Genomic DNA, 21,523 nt, shown 5'->3' on the forward strand with positions numbered 1-21,523 from the left:
CAATTCTTTCCATGGCTAGGAAAATAGGACTAGTCATACTAGTGGATCTGTAGTTTCCAGGATCTATTAGAGGACCTCCCTTATGAAGGAGGATAACTGTCTCAGTCCTCCATTCACATCATTGATTTATAATATGTGGTTAATTAAAGATTACACTTAGGCAGACAGTTAATTTATTGTGGTTTGTCTGATAAAGCCTGTAGTACATTGAAAGATGAAAGTGCTTACTATTAGTTTATATTTTAGATAATATACTGTCTATTCTTTGAAAAAAACATATTTTTGTTTTATTATTTGTTTACGGTTATTTGTCTAATTAGGCCTTCTTTTTCTCTGTTTAAACCAAAACCTGCATGCAGTCTGCAAAACAAAGAAATATGATGTCTACTAAAGAAGTGTCAGGACAGCCATAACCTTCCTAATTCATGAGTTGTACATGTCACTAGCATTCTCACAAGTCTTCTTTCCACTCAGTGTTCAGACATGCCTTTAAAGCTCGTCACTGTGTCTATCTCAAAATTATATTAATTACATTATTATGTCATTACAACACTAAATGTAATTAGTCACTAGAATGCTTCAGCTGAGATAGGTACATTCAATTAGATTATAATACAATTAATGCCGCCAGATCAGTGCCCTAATGGAATGCTGCTGTCCTACTTGTAAACTCCATTATACTGACCACATCTTCATTCTTTTTCATAAGTTTCTTCTAGAATCCTCACCCGTTGCTGAACTCACATTGCCCTTATTTTATTTTTCTAACTCTTTTTAACTTAGATAATCCTTTTCTTTTTCTTTTATTGGTATACTTATCTACAATAGTTATACACTTTCTTTTAACCTATGCACATATCTTCTGCATTTATCACATCTGATTCTTTGTAATGACATAGGTTTTTCTAACCACTATCACAGCTTATTTTTGATAACACTTTTCTAAGCAGCTCTTCTGTTTATTCTTGCAAGTTCTAAGCATCTCCCTGCTTAACTCCTGTAAGCTGCTCTAAATTCCATGCTTGGCTCCTTATCCACCTTCTAGGGAACATAAGTGAGGCTATAGACCCCTGTGCAATCCCCTTTAATGCCAAGGACAGTAGGGCACTACTCTCAAATAGTTCTCTCTTTCCTACCAGCTTTATTGCCCACTATCAGCCTCATACATTGACCATTCTCATGTAAACCTTATAAAGCTATTATTTTAAGTACTACAAATTCCCTTCTAAATTCACAGTAAGCTATTCACCTACTCTCTTTGCAATTTAGTAAATTGAAATTTTCTAATCTTAACCTACCACATTTTTTTCCAAAGAAGCTAACTTATTTTCATTAACCAAAATATTAACAAAGCTAATGTCAAACAAATCCTCTCACACACTGGTAAGTACAATTTACTAACTAACTCATAGCACAGCCTTTTATTTATTATTTATTTATTTTATTTTATTTTATTTTACATTTGTTGATCGGGCTAGTCTAGCTGGATACATGTCCATTTTCATTCAGTACCTCATTCCCCTTACTTATAGCCACTGACTGTATATTCACCATTGTGGACAAAGGATTATTTATCAGAACTGTGTTTGTTGCTTTGACATGTGCTTTTAACTTAGTTAAGCACCATCTGCTTCTCTCTCAACTTTTGAACAAAAGCTTTGCTATGGATTCTTTGAAATAGATTATTATTTAAGAAACACTCCAGTTTGTGTTTTCTTTGGAATTTCAGTTCATACGTCTGTCTTTTTACAATCAGGTGTACCACAGGGATCCATACCAGGTACTATCCTGCTCTCTCTTTCTTCATAAATAGCCTCTCTTCTGATTTCCAAACCCATATAATGATATGATATGCTAATGACATGGTTTTATTAAACAAGACACAACTCAGACATGCAAAATTCCCTACAGGAACAGTTTGCTGATTTCCATCTTTGGTTTCACAAGTAGAAAGGCATTGGGAATGTAGATAAAACTTAACTATAGATTTCCTACCACTCCATAAAATATTTTTCTACCACATTTTACAACCCTCGATGCAAGGCTATTTCCCACATTGAAAGATAAAAATACTTTATAGCCATCTAGACCCTTTTCTGTTTTCTTTCCCCATCCCATGCCATGCCTTCAAGCTGACTATTTTGCTCTTAAGTTAGTAACCCCAATATTATCTGCAGGACTGGATGACTATAGGTGGGTTAGAGAGGGAAATGGAAACACAGCGGAGATCTTCTTATACCGTTATATGTGCCACATATGTAGGAAAATTTGTCTTTTTGTGTCTGATGTCCTAACTGGGTAAAACTGTTCCATTCTGAGCATCACCACAATTAATGTCAGTCGGCTCCAGCCCTACCCTCTAATGCCAAATTTTTAACAGCACTCTGTCTTGGGGTTATGGCATACATCCATCAATATGGAAGTGCTGGATTACAGAGAGAAATCCCACCCCTTCCTCCAGAAGTGAGCAAACTGACAAAATGCTAGGCCTTCCCACCTCACTTCCTAACTCCTCAATTGCCCGATCTGCTATTTGATCTTGTCACCTGGGACACAGTTAGAGCTCCATCCATCTACGCCATGGAGTCAGTCTTTGATTTTGTGCTAATGTTGAGCTCACTAGCAGCAAAATGCTTTCTTAGAAATTTCTAAACCACCTGTTTGCCACAAGTCAATGATTATTCCATCCTGCTGCCTAAATGTAAGTATGTACTCCCTCCCCTTGCTCTGGGTAGTTCTTATAAATTTGCTGTACCATGGAGACATCACTGAGAGCTTTTAAGTTCCACTCATGATTTCCATTTAACTGAATTTGCCATACTCTCCTTTACAACAACCTTATACAAGTTATTTAATCCTAACTTTGGTTTACTTCTCACTGCTAACCTTTTCATCACCGCATCAATTTTCTCCTTAAGAATAAGCTCACGTCTACCAGGATTCATCATCATGCAGGGGTGACCATTCACACTAAATGCTATGGAAAGATCATACTCTAAACTTGCCACAGCACTCTGGAATGTCATATCTCTTCATATTCAAAACCAAGACGTGATCTAAAATAAACAAACAAATAAATAAATAAATAATACTTCACATGTCATTATTTTCGACCCAAAATACCTTATCTGCTTCTGACTACCTTTCAGTCATTTCCTTCTGCGGTCATTTATTTCCTTTATTTACGTCTCCCTTTTTCTTCATGCCTTCGGAGCTTAGGAATGCCATCTGTTTAAGTGGTTAAGCTTTCTCATGTTGTACACATTGTCACACACAGCCTATTTCTGTGGCTTAACTGTAATTTACTTTATATTTTTGTTCACTTGCTATTGTAACTGCCCTTAGAATTACTTGATTTACTCTATGTCAATTACCTCTGAAAAAACATTAATTTTTAATGTAATATTTTATATTTGTGTTGCAATGTCTGTCTGTGGCCTGGATCATGGCTAAAATGAGTCTTCAGATCAGCCCACTCACCATATCACTCAACCTACACACAATGAATATTTGAAAAGTAGGGGCGTCTAGCCCAAAAATCTGGACATCTAATTAACACATAAGCCTGCTTCCTGTAGGAATATAGAATACTACTCAGAAACACATTTAAAAAGCAGAGTGGCAAAAATGTTGGAAAAATATAAGCACATTGTCAGAGGCAGTGAAAAAATTGTAGACTTTAATGTACTGTATTACAAAATTCTAAAGCACAAGGTTATTTATTTTTGTTTCTGAAAATGGGAGAAGTGTTTTCGTTTTTCTTTAAATTATCAGTGGCAGTAGCATGTTGATCATACAGTGTGATTTTCTGTGTACTAGACAGCTTGAAAAGTCATGAGCGATGAGGTGGAATTCAGAAAATTGTGCGAAAGGATAAATCAAGCCTGAAAACAGTCATATATCTAAACATAGGTACTTCATGTACATGAGAAATCATGTCTGAAAATGAGAATATTTCTCCAAAATAGGGACAGTTGAGAGGTCTGATACTCATCCAACTGATAAGTGTGGCGATAAAATGAATATGTCTCTCACTGACTCTCTGAATTGATCTATTTTGCTATTTCTAACAATGTTGTATGAGGAGCATCACGTTTATCATGTGCTGTTTTGTACGATCTTAAAATATTATCATCATGCAGGAGTGACCATTCATGCTAAATGCTATGGAAAGATCATACTCTAAACTTGCCACAGCACCTTGGAATGTCATGCCTTCTCACATTCAAAAGTAAGATGTGATCTAAAATAAATAAATAAATAAAATTTCCCATTTCATTATGTTGGATCTAAAATACCTTATCTATTTCCATGTGGTGCTTAATACATTGCAGGTTGCTTTGTTACTGCTGTTGTGGAAGTGTGATCTAAGATGTGCAAGTCAGAGCTGAAGGAAAAGTTGATTTTTTTCTTTTTAATTTTTTTTTCTCTGAACATCTGCAAATTCAGAATTAGCATATATAAAGACAATAGTAATATGTGAGTAGAGCTACCACATTCGATGATACAGAGGATGGAGCCTCCTTGCACCACAGTTTGTTGAGCTGAATGCTTTATCTATTTTATATATTTCACTTAAAATGTTTTGTACTGTGGACAGTGTTGCAGACCACTCATCACAGATGGTAGAATGATCACCTTTTTCTCACTTTGACATTAATGTTTAGATAAGCTCTAGTGTGGAATTAAAACCAGAAATGTGCATTTAACTCTGTTTTAGTGTCCGTCTCATAGCTGCCCCACCTAGAGTATGCCAAGAGTGAATGTCACGTAAACAGTGTGGATTGCAACTGCATGCAAAAGGTATGATGCAAATACATTTCTTTCTTTATCTTCACAGGTAAGCCAGATCATAGGAGGACTATCAAACACTGCTCTGGGTTGCTTGTTGGGAGCTATCCCCGCCTCCTTCCCCTGTATTGCATCACTCATTAGTGGAATTTTGGTATGCTTCCATATTTTTTCAGAAATATTTATTATGAATTTTTTTTAATTTAAATTAAACACAACGTGTACTGTTGTCTCCTCACAGCAAGAGGTTTTGAGTCTTGGCTGGGATGCCTTCTGTGCAGAGTCTGCATGTCCTCTCTGTGTTCACTTGATATTTCTCCAGGTGCTCCAGCCAAAGATATGCAATAGGTGGATTGGTACTCTAAATTGGCCCTAGGTGTGAGTGTGCATGTGTATATGTGGTGTGGCAGAACAGTTTTGACAATGCTAGCCACCCCAGTAGTGTAAAAATTGAATCAAGATGTTTGTCACTGTTAAAATGGTGCTCCAACTTCATGTACATACACAAAGGGAAAAAGGGGTTGTTGAAGGATGGATGGATAGATAAATGGACAGATGATGGACGGATTTAATTTTCTGCTTTTTATACTAAGGATACAAAATGAAAAATGTGGTCTGTGATCATACTCAAATACATTTTTTCGAGAGTAAATATTTCACATCCTGCTGTTTGAACTGTCCTACTCATGACAAGATGACTTTGTTCTAGGTTCAGATGTGTATTCACAGGGCTAACGCCCTGGAGCCTATATATCCATTATAAGAACAGTTTGTATCAGGCACATGCATATGCTGTTCAGCTTTGCCATAACAAACTCTCTGCAGTACAGACATAACAAGCTATTACTGAGTTTGATGTCCTGTATGGCAAAAAGAAAAAGACTGCAATGCTCATGTTATTTTATTTTTCTAAACATATGCTCATACTATTTTCAGTGAAACGTTTGAAGTTTAGTGCAATGTAAGTGAATACATCGGATGACTGTACTAAATATAAACATACAGATTAGAAAGGTAAGTTGATGAGTGAAGCAGATACATCACACATAGCTAAGGAACAGAAATGAAAGCAGAAGAGAAACTTAAGCAATTATGTAAAAAATATGTATTTCTGAACTTAATGCATTTTTTTTTCTTTTTAACAGTATATTATCTGTGATCATTTTCTTACAACAGTTAAATTCTCAAAGCAATGCCATGTAAGTATTGTCCTACCTGTAAAACCATAGTGACAGTGGATATGTTAGTGCCTGTTCCAGTGGTAATACCTGCTGTAAGGTCAGCATGATCTTGTGTGGATATAGCACCTGATGATTCTTAGCATTAAACACAAAGACTATGGGACAGATATTCAAAGGTTAACTGACCTGTGTTAATGTATCTAGCATATATGCCACCCTCAGTTTATGAACATTGTGTCTGCTAGTTTTACAGGACAGTAATATCTAGATCGTGTGGTTTCCCTACACTTGAGCTCTAAAACCAGCATTTTTACATTAAGAGGGTTTTCTGACATCTCTCCTGTAACAGGTGTGCTGTAGAAAACCTATCTGAGTTGAGGGTTTCTGGCTGAAAGCTTATTATATGTTTTCCTGATTGGACCGCAGACCTTGCTGTTGTAAAACCTGTTTTACTGATTCTATATAAGCCCAGTGGTTTGTACTCAGGCTGCTGCTCCATGCAGTGCCCTTTATAGAAGCAAATGCTATAAAGTTAAAAATTTCCCTTAAAATAACTATCTCTGCAGCCTTTTCCAGTTCCCCTGCTGCTCTAGGAGAATCTGAGTTGCATGCAGAGCAGAGTCACCATGTTGGACAGCTACAGTTCACACTGAGTATAAAGCACCTATTCTTGGCCCGCTTAAGCTATCATCTCAGTCCTGTTAAATCTCCACACTTTTCTCCTCGGGTTAAACCCTATAGTAACAAAAAAAAACCAGCAACCATGGACAGGCACTTTCCTGCTATCTCTCTGGCCAGCCTGGTGGACATGGACATCCTAAGGCAATGTAGCAATTGTCTCATGTATACTGACAGCCATTTAATCCTGAAACAAACAAACACAATATGTGGGAGATGTAGTTACACTAGGAACATTGAGATGCGGCTCTCACAAACTGACAAATCAAATGACAAACAGGTTGTCAGCACACGCACATCATTTCCCTCACTAAATAAGGTCTCAACACATAAACACACATATGCAGAGATACTCCCAAGTAATTTACCAAACCTCAGTGGCCTCTTGTATGGTGCCCTCGGAAACCACATGGGCGTGCATCTTTATCTGAGTAAGCTGTCTCTATGAAAATATCGTACTCTTGTACAAATATTCTCCAATTCTCTGCAATATTCTGGTCAAATACAAGTTGTGAGGGTTTTGGAAATCCATCTGCCATGCCACCAACTTATAGTAAAACACAATGTACCCCAAGTCTACTTGTAACTATACAAAGAAACAAACATACATATATATAGCTATATGGATGTGTGTGTGTGTGTGTGTGTGTGTGTGTGTGTGTGTATATATATATATATATATATATATATATATATATATATATATATATGTATAAATATATATATATATATATATATATATATATATATATATATATATATAGGTCCTCTACAGAATCCTGAAAGCTCATAATCCCGAAGCCCAAAATCCTGAGACCAAAATCCCGAAAATTCAAAATCCCGAAAGCCCAAAATCCTGAAACTCAAAATCTTGAAAACACAAAATGGACATACTGACGTCATTGTGGCTTCGCTATTGTTAGCCCTGTGGTGTTAGGTCATGCGTTGGGTTCAGGTAAGTGTGCGGTTGGTTTTATGTTAGGGTTAGGGGCGGTTTAAGTGAGTTAAGGTTAGGGCGCAGGTTAGGCATGTATGCAATAGTGACAAATATTGGGGTTGGGGGCGGTTTAAGTGAGTTAGGGTTAGGGCGCGGGTCAGGTGAGTGTGTGATAGTGATGGACCTTAGGGTTAGGGTCAGGGTCAATTTGGTAGATATTAGTGTCTTTATATTGACATATTAGCATTATTTGTGTTTTCAGGATTTTGAGTTTCAGGATTTTGGGCTTTCGGGATTTTGAATTTTCGGGATTTTGGTCTCAGGATTTTGGGTTTCGGGATTATGAGCTTTCGGGATTCTGTAGTGGACCCATATATATATATATATATATATATATATATATATATATATATGTGCCAGAAATGTATGCCAGTACTTGTAACTATGCCCAGTAGCACAATAAACCTCTGAGTAATTGAACTCTGCAAAAAAATACTTTGTGAAATAAGTCTCCGTGGCACAAGAACACTCTTGAAGTTATTGTACTGTAAAGTCATCTGTCATCACTGTAAGTAACATTTCAAAGTAACTGCACATTGCAAATAAACAGTACACAACACAGTGAAACACTTCCAAAATGGCTATTCTTTGCTAAACAACTCTTTACAGTGCAAGAAACACTCTGTAATGCTGGTCCTTCATGAGTAGACACACCCAGCACAAGAAACTTTTCAAAATGGCTGTATTTTGACTGCACTTCATGAAATAGTTGCACTTTGCACACAACAGACTCTTAGGAATAAATGCACGGTAATAAACACACACTGTAAGCCCTTTTACACACTTTGTGATGCTTTGAATAGCTCTGTTTATGCCAAAACACTGTAATTTGCAAAGAAACATGCAGTCACCTTGCTTTATTTGTGCTTAATATGCCCTTTTTGCCTTTTATTATATTCATTTTGCCCATTTAATTGCTTTTCATGTGCTTGTTTTACTTTAAATATGCTCGTTTTGCAATTCCAAAGTAACTCTGAACCTTCTATGTACATTTCTTATAATCATTTTATCAGATATCTTAATTTCGAACATGTCATTTAATTAATAAACTTTTTATTCTTTTTGTTTGCATAATAAACATTTCTGTGCTATTTGTTGGCTTAACAATGCATGCTGTGCCCTTGTAATGCTTCGTTTTACCTTTTTTAATAAAATAATCGTTTATGCCATTTTTCATTGCCTCTAGCCTGTTTCTGGCCCGTTTTGCTCTTGTTACTCTTATTCTACCTTCACTGCTGATTCTGCACCTTGTATCTCTGGAAACCATTTGGAATCCTGGTTCTTACAACATGTCGTTCGTCCGGTCAGGATAAAACAGATGAACATGCATGGGGTTCGTTCAAGCAGCTTTATTATGTACAACACATCAGGACTGAGGCAAATAACTTTAACTTAGGTAAACTTATAAACAGACTGTCCATTTCTCTCATATATGTTCACTCTCTAACTGTACTCTCAAAATGGCACTGAAGCTAGCATGTGCTTGCTATTTATATACACATTCTGTCCTTGGAAATGCTTCTTAAAGGTACAACACACATACATAATCTACAATGTGTACTGAAATTGTGAAGAGGAAGTTCAAATTGTTCTGGTGTGCCTATTTTCATTGTTTTATTGCAGTGTGCTTTGTAGGATTGTATTTGTTGTTTAAGGTTGGGATGTTTTTGAGTAAACTAGTTAACATGTCAATAAAAAAAGTTGTGTGAGAGTTATAGGTTGAGGTATTTCAGTTTGTATATCTGTTTTTTTGGTGGTTTAATTGTTGATGCAGTGTATTTTTGGAGATGTGTGTTTTCGAAGTAGTGGAGTCGCTTATCTAACGTTCAGTGAAGTGTGAATTTGTTAAAAAGAAGTAGATCCATAGATAGATAGATAGATAGATAGATAGATAGATAGATAGATAGATAGATATTTAGGAATTGTTGATTTGAGGCTGAGAGGGGTGACCCAAAAACTCTCTTGCAAGTGAAAAAATGTGATGGCAAATTTTAATCAATGCATATATATACAACTATAATGGAATAAAACTATAAATTTTAAATGTTTTAAAATCAAGGCCATTGAAATACTGCTTTTATTTATTTATAGATTCATAAGTTCATAGGTGTATTACAGGCTAAAGACCACTAGGGCACTTATATGCCTAGCCATGCAACCCAAATGTGATCACAAACATGATTTATATAGGGAATGATTTACTGACTGCGTCTGTCCATCAGAGACACAGGCACCAGACCAGGGGTGAATTTTTGACTACCTATCCATTTGTCCAGATTGTGCTTAAATAGAGATAGGGAGGAACTCTGCTTCACATAGATGTGGTCTGTTCCAGAAAATAGGAATTCTCTGAGAAACATATCTGTCTCTCTAACATGTCCTATTTATGTCACAAGCAATATTTATGTCTTTTAGTCAAGTAGTTCTGATGCTGTTTGTTTTGCAGATGAGCAAAAGCTTCATCAAAACAGGGTCCATCGATGCCTTGTATGACAGGCAAAGATTACCTCTCAGAAGTTTGTATGATACTGAATAAAGTAACAGGGCTTTGAGCTGGTCAGTGCAGGATATTATGTTTACTCCCTGTATTTTTTTTAAATAACATTTGTGGATGTTTCAGTTGCTGCACATGACTGGTCAGGTACATATCGAAGGGGGCATTATGCACTATGATGGGACAGATGAGAGCCAAGTACAGTGGTATCATGACCTCTCTGGACCTAGATGCAATGCCTTTGCTTGTAAGTTGAGCAACATAGAAGGATTTTCCTACTACCTTGCACACATGTAGGTCGAAGGCTAGGTTACTATCTACATGAGGTGCTAGATCCTTGACTAGTGAATAATCTTTTAGGGATGTTTTATTGATGAAGTAATTACCCAGGGTGGCCAACTTCCCAAAAGGTACTATAATGCATTTGTTGGCGATGAGTTTTAAGCTATGGCTTTGGCATCAAATTCTTGCCTATGTTAGACCTTCCTGAAGGGTGTTCTTGTGATTATTGTATTCAGTGACTATGGCCCAGTTTGAAATTATCTGCAACCTTGGTTAGTCAGAGGCCTTTGACATTGCTTTTGATGTAGTAGAAGTAGATGCCAAAGAGGAGTGAGACTAGCACAGAGCCCTTGGGGACTCCACTGGTGACTGGTCTCTTTGTGGAGGTGTCCTCACTGATTCTAACCTCTTGGGTCCTATCAGTGAATCAGGTAGCTATCCAGCATATTACAAAGGGGGTTATACCTAGTTCCATAAGTTTGTTGACAATGCCCAAGTGGAGTATTGTATCAAATGCTTTAGCCAGATCTAGATAAGGTGTAGGCACCATTTTCCTTTCATCCATTGCCTTAGTGACCTCTTCAAAGAAGTCCACCAGATTCAGGAGGCATGGCCTTCCTTTGAGAAAGGCAAACCGGGGTGGATCCAGTGTCTGGACATCTTCTATGTTGCTGTTTATAATTTCCATGACAATTCTTTCCATGGCTAGGAAAAAAGGACTAGTCATACTAGTGGATCTGTAGTTTCCAGGATCTATTAGAGGACCTCACTTATGAAGGAGGATAACTGTCTCAGTCCTCCATTCACATCATTGATTTATAATATGTGGTTAATTAAAGATTACACTTAGGCAGACAGTTAATTTATTGTGGTTAGTCTGATAAAGCCAGTAGTACATTGAAAGATGAAAGTGCTTACTATTAGTTTATATTTTAGATAATATATTGTCTATTCTTTGAAAAAAACATATTTTTGTTTTATTATTTGTTTACGGTTATTTGTCTAATTAGGCCTTCTTTTTCTCTGTTTAAATCAAAACCTGCGTGCAGTCTGCAAAACAAAGAAATACTATGTCTACTAAAGAAGTGTCAGGACAGCCATAATCTTCCTAATTCCTGAGTTGTACATGTCACTAGCATTCTCACAAGTCTTCTTTCCACTCAGTGTTCAGACATGCCTTTAAAGCACGTCACTGTGTCTATCTCAAAATTATATTAATTACATTATTATGTCATTACAACCCTAAATGTAATTAGTCACCAAAATGCTTCAGCTGAGATAGGTACATTCAATTAGATTATAATACAATTAATGCCGCCAGATTAGTGCCCTAATGGAATGCTGCTGTCCTACTTGTAAACTCCATTATACTGACCACATCTTCATTCTTTTTCATAAGTTTCTTCTAGAATCCTCACCCGTTGCTGAACTCACATTGCCCTTATTTTCTTTTTCTAACTCTTTTAACTTAGATAATCCTTTTCTTTTTCTTTTATTGGTATACTTATCTACAATAGTTATACACTTTCTTTTAACCTATGCACATATCTTCAGCATTTATCACATCTGATTCTTTGTAATGACATAGTTTTTTCTAACCACTATCACAGCTTACTTTTGATAACACTTTTCTAAGCAGCTCTTCTGTTTATTCTTGCAAGTTCTAAGCATCTCCCTGCTTAACTCCTGTAAGCTGTTCTAAATTCCATGCTTGACTCCTTATTCACCTTCTAGGGAACATAGGTGAGGCTATAGACCCCTGTGAAATCCCCTTTAATGGCAAGGACAGTAGGGCACTACTCTCAAATAGTTCTCTCTTTCTACCAGCTTTATTGCCCACTATCAGACTCATACATGTACCATTCTCATGTAAACCTTATAAAGCTATTATTTTAAGTACTACAAATTCCCTTCTAAATTCACAGTAAGCTATTCACCTACTCTCTTTGCAATTTACTAAATTGAAATTTTCTAATCTTAACCTACCACATTTTTCTCCAAAGAAGCTAACTTATTTTCATTAACCAAAATATTAACAAAGCTAATGTCAAACAAATCCTCTCACACACTGGTAAGTACAGTTTACTAACTAACTCATGGCACAGCCTTTTATTTATTATTTATTTATTTTATTTTATTTGTCTAGCTGGATACATGTCCATTTTCATTCAGTACCTCATTCCCCTTACTTATAGCCACTGACTGTATATTCACCATTGTGGACAAAGGATTATTTATCAGAACTGTGTTTGTTGCTTTGACATGTGCTTTTAACTTAGTTAAGCACCATCTGCTTCTCTCTCAACTTTAGAACAAAAGTTTGCTATGGATTCTTTGAAATAGATTATTATTTAAGAAACACTCCAGTTTGTGTTTTCTTTGGAATTTCAGTTCATACGTCTGTCTTTTTACAATCAGGTGTACCACAGGGATCCATACCAGGTAATATCCTGCTCTCTCTCTCTTCATAAATAGCCTCTCTTCTGATTTCCAAACCCATATAATGATATGATATGCTAATGACATGGTTTTATTAAACAAGACACAACTCAGACATGCAGAATTCCCTACAGGAACAGTTTGCTGATTTCCTTCTTTGGTTTCACAAGTAGAAAGGCATTGGGAATGTAGATAAAACTTAACTATAGATTTCCTACCACTCCATAAAATATTTTTCTACCACATTTTACAACCCTCGATGCAAGGCTATTTCCCACATTGAAAGATAAAAATACTTTATAGCCATCTAGACCCTTTTCTGTTTTCTTTCCCCATCCCATGCCATGCCTTCAAGCTGACTATTTTGCTCTTAAGTTAGTAACCCCAATATTATCTGCAGGACTGGATGACTATAGGTGGGTTAGAGAGGGAAATGGAAACACAGAGGAGATCTTCTTATACCGTTATATGTGCCACATATGTAGGAAAATTTGTCTTTTTGTGTCTGATGTCCTAACTGGGTAAAACTGTTCCATTCTGAGCATCGCCACAATTAATGTCAGTCGGCTCCAGCCCTACTCTCTAATGCCAAATTTTTAACAGCACTCTGTCTTGGGGTTATGGCATACATCCATCAATATGGAAGTGCTGGATTACAGAGAGAAATCCCACCCCTTCCTCCAGAAGTGAGCAAACTGACAAAATGCTAGGCCTTCCCACCTCACTTCCTAACTCCTCAATTGCCCGATCTGCTATTTGATCTTGAGTCACCTGGGACACAGTTAGAGCTCCATCCATCTACGCCATGGAGTCAGTCTTTGTTTTTGTGCTAATGTTGAGCTCACTAGCAGCAAAATGCTTTCTTAGAAATTTCTAAACCACCTGATTGCCACAAGTCAATGATTATTCCATCCTGCTGCCTAAATGTAAGTATGCACTCCCTCCCCTTGCTCTGGGTAGTTCTTATAAATTTGCTGTACCATGGAGACATCACTGAGCGCTTTTAAGTTCCACTCATGATTTCCATTTAACTGAATTTGCCATACTCTCCTTTACAACAACCTTATACAAGTTATTTAATCCTAACTTTGGTTTACTTCTCACTGCTAACCTTTTCATCACCGCATCAATTTTCTCCTTAATAATAAGCTCACATCTACCAGGATTCATCATCATGCAGGGGTGACCATTCACACTAAATGCTATGGAAAGATCATACTCTAAACTTGCCACAGCACACTGGAATGTCATACCTCTTCATATTCAAAACCAAGACGTGATCTAAAATAAACAAACAAATAAATAAATAAATAATACTTCACATGTCATTATTTTCGACCCAAAATACCTTATCTGCTTCTGACTACCTTTCAGTCATTCCCTTCTGCGGTCATTTGTTTCCTTTATTTACGTCTCCCTTTTTCTTCATGCCTTCGGAGCTTAGGAATGCCATCTGTTTTAGTGGTTAAGCTTTCTCATGTTGTACACATTGTCACACACAGCCTATTTCTGTGGCTTAACTGTAATTTACTTTATATTTTTGTTCACTTGCTATTGTAACTGCCCTTAGAATTACTTGATTTACTCTATGTCAATTACCTCTGAAAAAACATTAATTTTTAATGTAATATTTTATATTTGTGTTGCAATGTCTGTCTGTGGCCTGGATCATGGCTAAAATGAGTCTTCAGATCAGCCCACTCACCATATCACTCAACCTACAGACAATGAATATTTGAAAAGTAGGGGCGTCTAGCCCAAAAATCTGGACATCTAATTAACACATAAGCCTGCTTCCTGTAGGAATATGGAATACTACTCAGAAACACATTTAAAAAGCAGAGTGGCAAAAATGTTGGAAAAATATAAGCACATTGTCAGAGGCAGTGAAAAAATTGTAGACTTTAATGTACTGTATTACAAAATTCTAAAGCACAAGGTTATTTATTTTTGTTTCTGAAAATGGGAGAAGTGTTTTCATTTTTCTTTAAATTATCAGTGGCAGTAGTATGTTGATCATGCAGTGTGATTTTCTGTGTACTAGACAGCTTGAAAAGTCATGAGCGATGAGGTGGAATTCAGAAAATTGTGCGAAAGGATAAATCAAGCCTGAAAACAGTCATATATCCAAACATAGGTACTTCATGTGCATGAGAAATCATGTCTGAAAATGAGAATGTTTCTCCAAAATAGGGACAGTTGAGAGGTCTGAACTGATAAGTGTGGCGATAAAATGAATATGTCTCTCACTGACTCTCTGAATTGATCTATTTTGCTATTTCTAACAATGTTGTATGAGGAGCATCACGTTTATCATGTGCTGTTTTGTACGATCTTAAAATATTATCATCATGCAGGAGTGACCATTCACGCTAAATGCTATGGAAAGATCATACTCTAAACTTGCCACAGCACCTTGGAATGTCATGCCTTCTCACATTCAAAAGTAAGATGTGATCTAAAATAAATAAATACATAAAATTTCCCATTTCATTATGTTGGATCTAAAATACCTTATCTATTTCCATGTGCTGCTTAATACATTGCAGGTTGCTTTGTTACTGCTGTTGTGGAAGTGTGATCTAAGATGTGCAAGTCAGAGCTGAAGGAAAAGTTGATTTTTTTCTTTTTAATTTTTTTTTTTCTCTGAACATCTGCAAATTCAAAATTAGCATATATAAAGACAATAGTAATATGTGAGTAGAGCTACCACATTTGATGATACAGAGGAGTGAGCCTCCTTGCACCACAGTTTGTTGAGCTGAATGCTTTATTTATTTTATATATTTCACTTAAAATGTTTTGTACTGTGGACAGTGTTGCAGACCACTCATCACAGATGGTAGAATGAATGATCACCTTTTTCTCACTTTGACATTAATGTTTGGATAAGCTCTAGTGTGGAATTAAAACCAGAAATGTGCATTTAACTCTGTTTTAGTGTCCGTCTCATAGCTGCCCCACCTAGAGTATGCCAAGAGTGAATGTCACGTAAACAGTGTGGATTGCAACTGCATGCAAAAGGTATGATGCAAATACATTTCTTTCTTTATCTTCACAGGTAAGCCAGATCATAGGAGGACTATCAAACACTGCTCTGGGTTGCTTGTTGGGAGCTATCCCGCTTCTCCTTCCCTGTATTGCATCACTCATTAGTGGAATTGTGGTATGCTTCCATATTTTTTCAGAAATATTTATTATGAATTTTTTTTTTAATTTAAATTAAACACAATGGGTACTGTTGTCTCCTCACAGCAAAAGGTTCTCTGTTTTGAGTCTTGGCTGGGATGCCTTCTGTGCAGAGTCTGCATGTCCTCTCTGTGTTCACTTGATATTTCTCCAGGTGCTCCAGCCAAAGATATGCAATAGGTGGATTGGTACTCTAAATTGGCCCTAGGTGTGAGTGTGCATGTGTATATGTGGTGTGGCAGAACAGTTTTGACAATGCTAGCCACCCCAGTAGTGTAAAAATTGAATCAAGATGTTTGTCACTGTTAAAATGGTGCTCCAACTTCATGTACACAAAGGGGAAAAAGGGGTTGTTGAAGGAAGGATGGATGGATAGATAAATGGACAGATGATGGGATGGATTTAATTTTCTGCTTTTTATACCAAGGGATACAAAATGAAAAATGTGGTCTGTGATCATACTAAATACATTTTTTTGGAGAGTAAATTTTTCACATCCTGCTGTTTGAACTGTCCGACCATGACAAGATGACTTTGTTCTAGGTTCGTAGATGTGTACTAGGCTAACGGCCCTAGAGCCTATATATCCATTATAAGAACAGCTTGTATCAGGCACATGCATATGCTGTTCAGCTTTGCCATAACAAACTCTCTGCAGTACAGATATAACAAGCTATTACTGAGTTTGATGTCCTGTATGGCAAAAGAAAAAGACTGCAATGCTCATGTTATTTTATTTTTCTAAACATATGCTCATACTATTTTCAGTGAAACGTTTGAAGTTTAGTGCAATGTAAGTGAATACATCGGATGACTGTACTAAATATAAACATACAGATTAGAAAGGTAAGTTGATGAGTGAAGCAGATACATCACACATAGCTAAGGAACAGAAATGAAAGCAGAAGAGAAACTTAGGCAATTATGTGAAAAAAATGTATTTCTGAACTTAATGCATATTTTTTTTTTTTTTAACAGTATATTATCTGTGGATCATTTTCTCTTACAACAGTTAAATTCTCAAAGCAATGCCATGTAAGTATTGTCCTACCTGTAAAACCATAGTGACAGTGAATATGTTAGTGCCTGTTCCAGTGGTAATACCTGCTGTAAGGTCAGCATGATCTTTTGTGGATATAGCACCTGATGATTTTTAGCATTAAACACAAAGACTATGGGACAGATATTCAAAGGTTAACTGACCTGTGTTAATGTAGCCAGCATATATGCCACCCTCAGTTTATGAACATTGTGTCTGCTAGTTTTACAGGACAGTAGTATCTAGATTGTGTGGTTTCCCTACACTTGAGCTCTAAAACCATCATTTTTACATTAAGAGGGTTTTCTGACATCTCTCCTGTAACAGGTGTGTTGTAGCAAACCTATATGAGTTAGGAGATGCTGGATGAAAACTTATTATGTGTTTTCCTGATTGGTCTGTAGGCCTTGCTGTTGTAAAACTTGTTTTTCTGATTCTATATAAGCCCAGTGTTTGCACTAGGCTGCTCTCCATGCAGTGCCTTGTATATAAGCAAATGCTATCAAATTAAAATTTCCCTTAGAATAACTATTTCTGCAACCTTCTCCAGTCCCTCTACTGCTGTAGGAGCATCTGAGTTGCATGCAGAGCAGAATCACATTGTTGGATAGCTGCAGTTCACACTGAGTATAGCACCTATTCTTGGCCCGTTTGCTATCATCTCAGTCCTGTTAAATCTCCACACTTTTCTCCCTGGTTAAACCCATAGTAACAAAACCAGCAACCATGGACAGGCACTTTCCTGCTATCTCTCTGGCCAGCCTGGTGGACATGGACATCCTAAGGCAATGTAGCAATTGTCTCATGTATACTGACAGCCATTTAATCCTGAAACAAACAAACACAATATGTGGGAGATGTAGTTACACTAGGAACATTGAGATGCGGCTCTCACAAACTGACAAATCAAATGACAAACAGGTTGTCAGCACACGCACATCATTTCCCTCACTAAATAAGGTCTCAAAACCACTTCACACAAAAATACACATCACAGTGACTCCACAAGCAAGCCCCTAAGGCAAAACACCACACATCTTGATCATAAGAGACGCCATTGTGAGACACACAGATGCCCCGATGGGCCTCTCTGCAAACATGTTGCAGTCTGGTATGAGCCTCGCAGTGAGCAGCATTCTACCCTCACAATAAATGATACCACAATACAAACAGAAAATGATTGACTTCAATAACTGGTTTAGCTACTGGTGTCATTCCAAGAGATGGAATGCACCTGATGCCACTAAGCTTTCAAATACTCACCGAGGCATTATCCACCTCCAAAGTTCTTTTGTGGTCAACAAGAGATGACTCGCTTGAGCTACTCCATGTCCAGCTAACCATGGGAAAAATCTTCCACCATATCATCACTAGCTACAGGTCCCCAACAATGAATCATGAAAAACACTTTGCATACCTGAAGTTACTAGAATTACTTACCATTCTGCCCAACACTTATTCATGGGTAAACATGAAACTGCACTCATTACAAGCATTCTTAACCCTGGAAGATGCTGCCATTTGTGCAGTCATAGAAACCTGGTTCAAAGCTACAGAGAGCACTTCAGCCTTACCTGGTTACTCATCCTATCATACATTCAAACCTCAAACTGTGGGCAGCAAACCCAAAGGAGGTGGAATTTCAATATATATTAAAGGCACACACACCTCCGGGCTGGTCAAACAGTATAACACAGAGGAGACACTCCAGGTGCAGTTAACCATTGACAAGACCCCCTATTCAAATCATAGCTAGCTACAAGCCTCCAAATCTGACTGAAGATGCCCACTCTGCCTATCTGGACCTCTTTGATTCTAGCAAGATTCAACCCTTTACCCTGATCCTGGATGACCATAGACTCAATTTTTTAAATGCAATGGGGCTTGAAACAGCTAGTCGATACATACACAAGAGGTGATGCTATCTTGGCAGGTGCCCAATTGGAAGCAATCTTTCCTTAGCCTGAACAAGCAAATAAGAGTGGTAGTGAAATCCTCTAAAGCCAACAAGTACATCACATACATGAATGCTGTAGATACAGGCAACCTACTGGCTGACAGATTCAGTGAAAACTTCACCCCTCTGTCCCTCCCATCAGTAAATAAGGACATCCCCAGTACCTGCCCCCTCCCCTTATCTCTAGGGAAAAGGTTGTCACTGCCCCCTCAAAGACAAAAAATACAGCATCCATGGGACCTGATAACATCCCAGGATGCATCCTGCATGAACTCAAGCATGAACTTTCAGCACCATTAGGCACCCTATTCAACCAAAATCTGAGTACCAGCTTTGTCCCAGCTGAGTGGTGGATGGTCATTGTCATTCCTTTACACAAAGGTGGACCATCCACTGATCCAGGAAATTATAGACCCATCAGCCTAACTAGCCTGATATGCAAGGCCATGGAACAGACTATCATGGATCTCATTAAACAGGGACATTGGCAACCTCCAACACTCAACCCCACACAGTTTGGCTTTGTCAAGGAGAGGTTGTATCTGTTAAATTTGCTTGACTTCTTTGTGACAGTCACCAAAGCCAAACCATGGATGCAGAGAAGACCACCTACCTTGACCTGGCCAAAGCCTTTGACACTATTCCCCACTCGAGCATAATAGATAAACTCTCTCAACTAGGCATCAATCCATATGTTATCAGATGGGTAGCAAACTCGCTCACTGATAGAACCCACCTAATCAAAATAGGGGAAGCCACCTCAAGCAGTAGACCCTAAACAAGTGGTGTACCCCAGGGATCAGTCTTGGGGTCTCTGTTATTCAGGATATAATTCGCTGAGGTGCAAGCCAAAACCAGTGGGCTATGGCTGGCCAAGTCTGCAGATGACTGCAAGCTGAGCGTGGTCATCAATTCCCCAAGTGATGTGGATGTCCTCCAAGAGGGTCTCACCCAAACAAATGATTGGTGCAAGAAACATGGACACAAGCTGAATGTTAAAAAATGCATCATCATCCCCTTTGGGGGAGAGTGACACCCCCCCTTATTATCACATTAATAACAATGTCCTAAGCATGCAATCAGGCATGAGGGATTTGGGCACCCAGGTTGATAGCAACCTGATTTTTGACCACCATGTTGCTTCTGTTGTGTTGTAGCCCATCTCATAAGTAAGGGTATCTCATCCAGGGACAAGGAGGTCATAACATCCCTGTATTCTTCTCTTATAAGGTGAATTATTGAGGACAACACCCTCTTCGGCATGTACCTCACAAAGCACATGCAGCTGCTGGAGAAACAACATCAGAGGTTCCTCACCAGAAGAATCCAGGGCCTCAAGCATCTACCCTACAAAGATAGGCTAAAAGCCCTGGCCCTCTACTCAGTTTCATACAGGCTCCTCAGAGTTGACCTCTGTCTGATATACAAAGCAATCTCAGACCCCGCCTTGATGGGACTGCTGCATATCCGCAAGGCAAGCTGAACTCAAATAACCCACACGTGCAACCTCAGCCTAGTCTGTGACATCAATAGGACTTGTTGGCGGAACAGATTTGTGTCCCAGAGACTCCCTCATCTGTGGAATAGATTCCCTCTCCACATCAAGCTGTGTACCTCATTATTCCTTTTCAAGCACAACCTGGATAACTGGATGGGAAACAGAAAATACACTCCTGGGATTCCACCTGTGTCCCTGCTGGACAGGGGCTTTGGGTGCTGACTTGTCTAAACATGGCCTAAACTTTTGACTAGGCTTATAAGAGTTTCAGGGCCAATAGCCTAGTAACTGCTATGATCTTATTAAGTGATAGCATAGGTAATTTTAAAGTTCCTTCTAACCCTAAAACACAGAGGCTTATGCAGAAGTATACATAAATGACCTGTACAACAATTTAAACAACTGCATACAAATGGCAGGATCAGACTGTACTAAATCCAGGTCTAGCCGGAAAAAAATCCACCCTGGTGGATCCCTGGAATAAATATGTTATACAACAGAAGGAAGATATTCCTGTTTAGGGAAGGTGCACAACAGAGAGCAAAATCCCTCATCAGTCTCAACAGGCAAATCAGGGAACTATTCCAATATTTAAAAGTTAAATACAAGACTAAAATAGCCTCCCAAGTAAAGGATAACCACAAAACATTTTTTAGTTATGTTCAAAATCTTAAGGGAAACACTCAACAACATGTTGAGTTGGCTGAAAATTACCCTACCTGTACTCAGCCAAATGAAATAGCAAACATGCTGGCTGATAAATTCAGCTCATATTTTACTCCCCTCATCACTTCCAGTCACTCCACATGAAATACCCCCTACCATGCCTGTTATCACAAAAGAACAGGTCATCATTGCACTCTCTAATGCTAGAAACATGGCATCAATGGGTCCTGATGGAATCACAGGGTGCCTGTTAAATAGCTTGAAACATGACCTAACAGTCCTATTCAGATCTCTATTTAACCACAGTCTCCA

At 37.9% G+C, this 21,523-nt stretch overlaps 1 long non-coding RNA gene across 1 annotated transcript in view; it reads left to right on the forward strand.

Moving 5' to 3' along the window:
• Positions 1-4,902, forward strand: part of LOC122810935 — a 193,446-nt gene extending 188,544 nt beyond the window's left edge. The window contains exon 3 of the long non-coding RNA XR_006366160.1: positions 4,841-4,902. This is a non-coding gene — a long non-coding RNA (uncharacterized LOC122810935). The remainder of the gene's footprint in view (positions 1-4,840) is intronic.
• The last annotated feature ends 16,621 nt before the right edge of the window (positions 4,903-21,523 follow it).

The sequence above is a fragment of the Protopterus annectens genome, chromosome 9.part0, assembly GCF_019279795.1.
Source record: "Protopterus annectens isolate FY-2018-M chromosome 9.part0, PAN1.0, whole genome shotgun sequence".
Classification (NCBI taxonomy): domain Eukaryota; kingdom Metazoa; phylum Chordata; order Ceratodontiformes; family Protopteridae; genus Protopterus; species Protopterus annectens.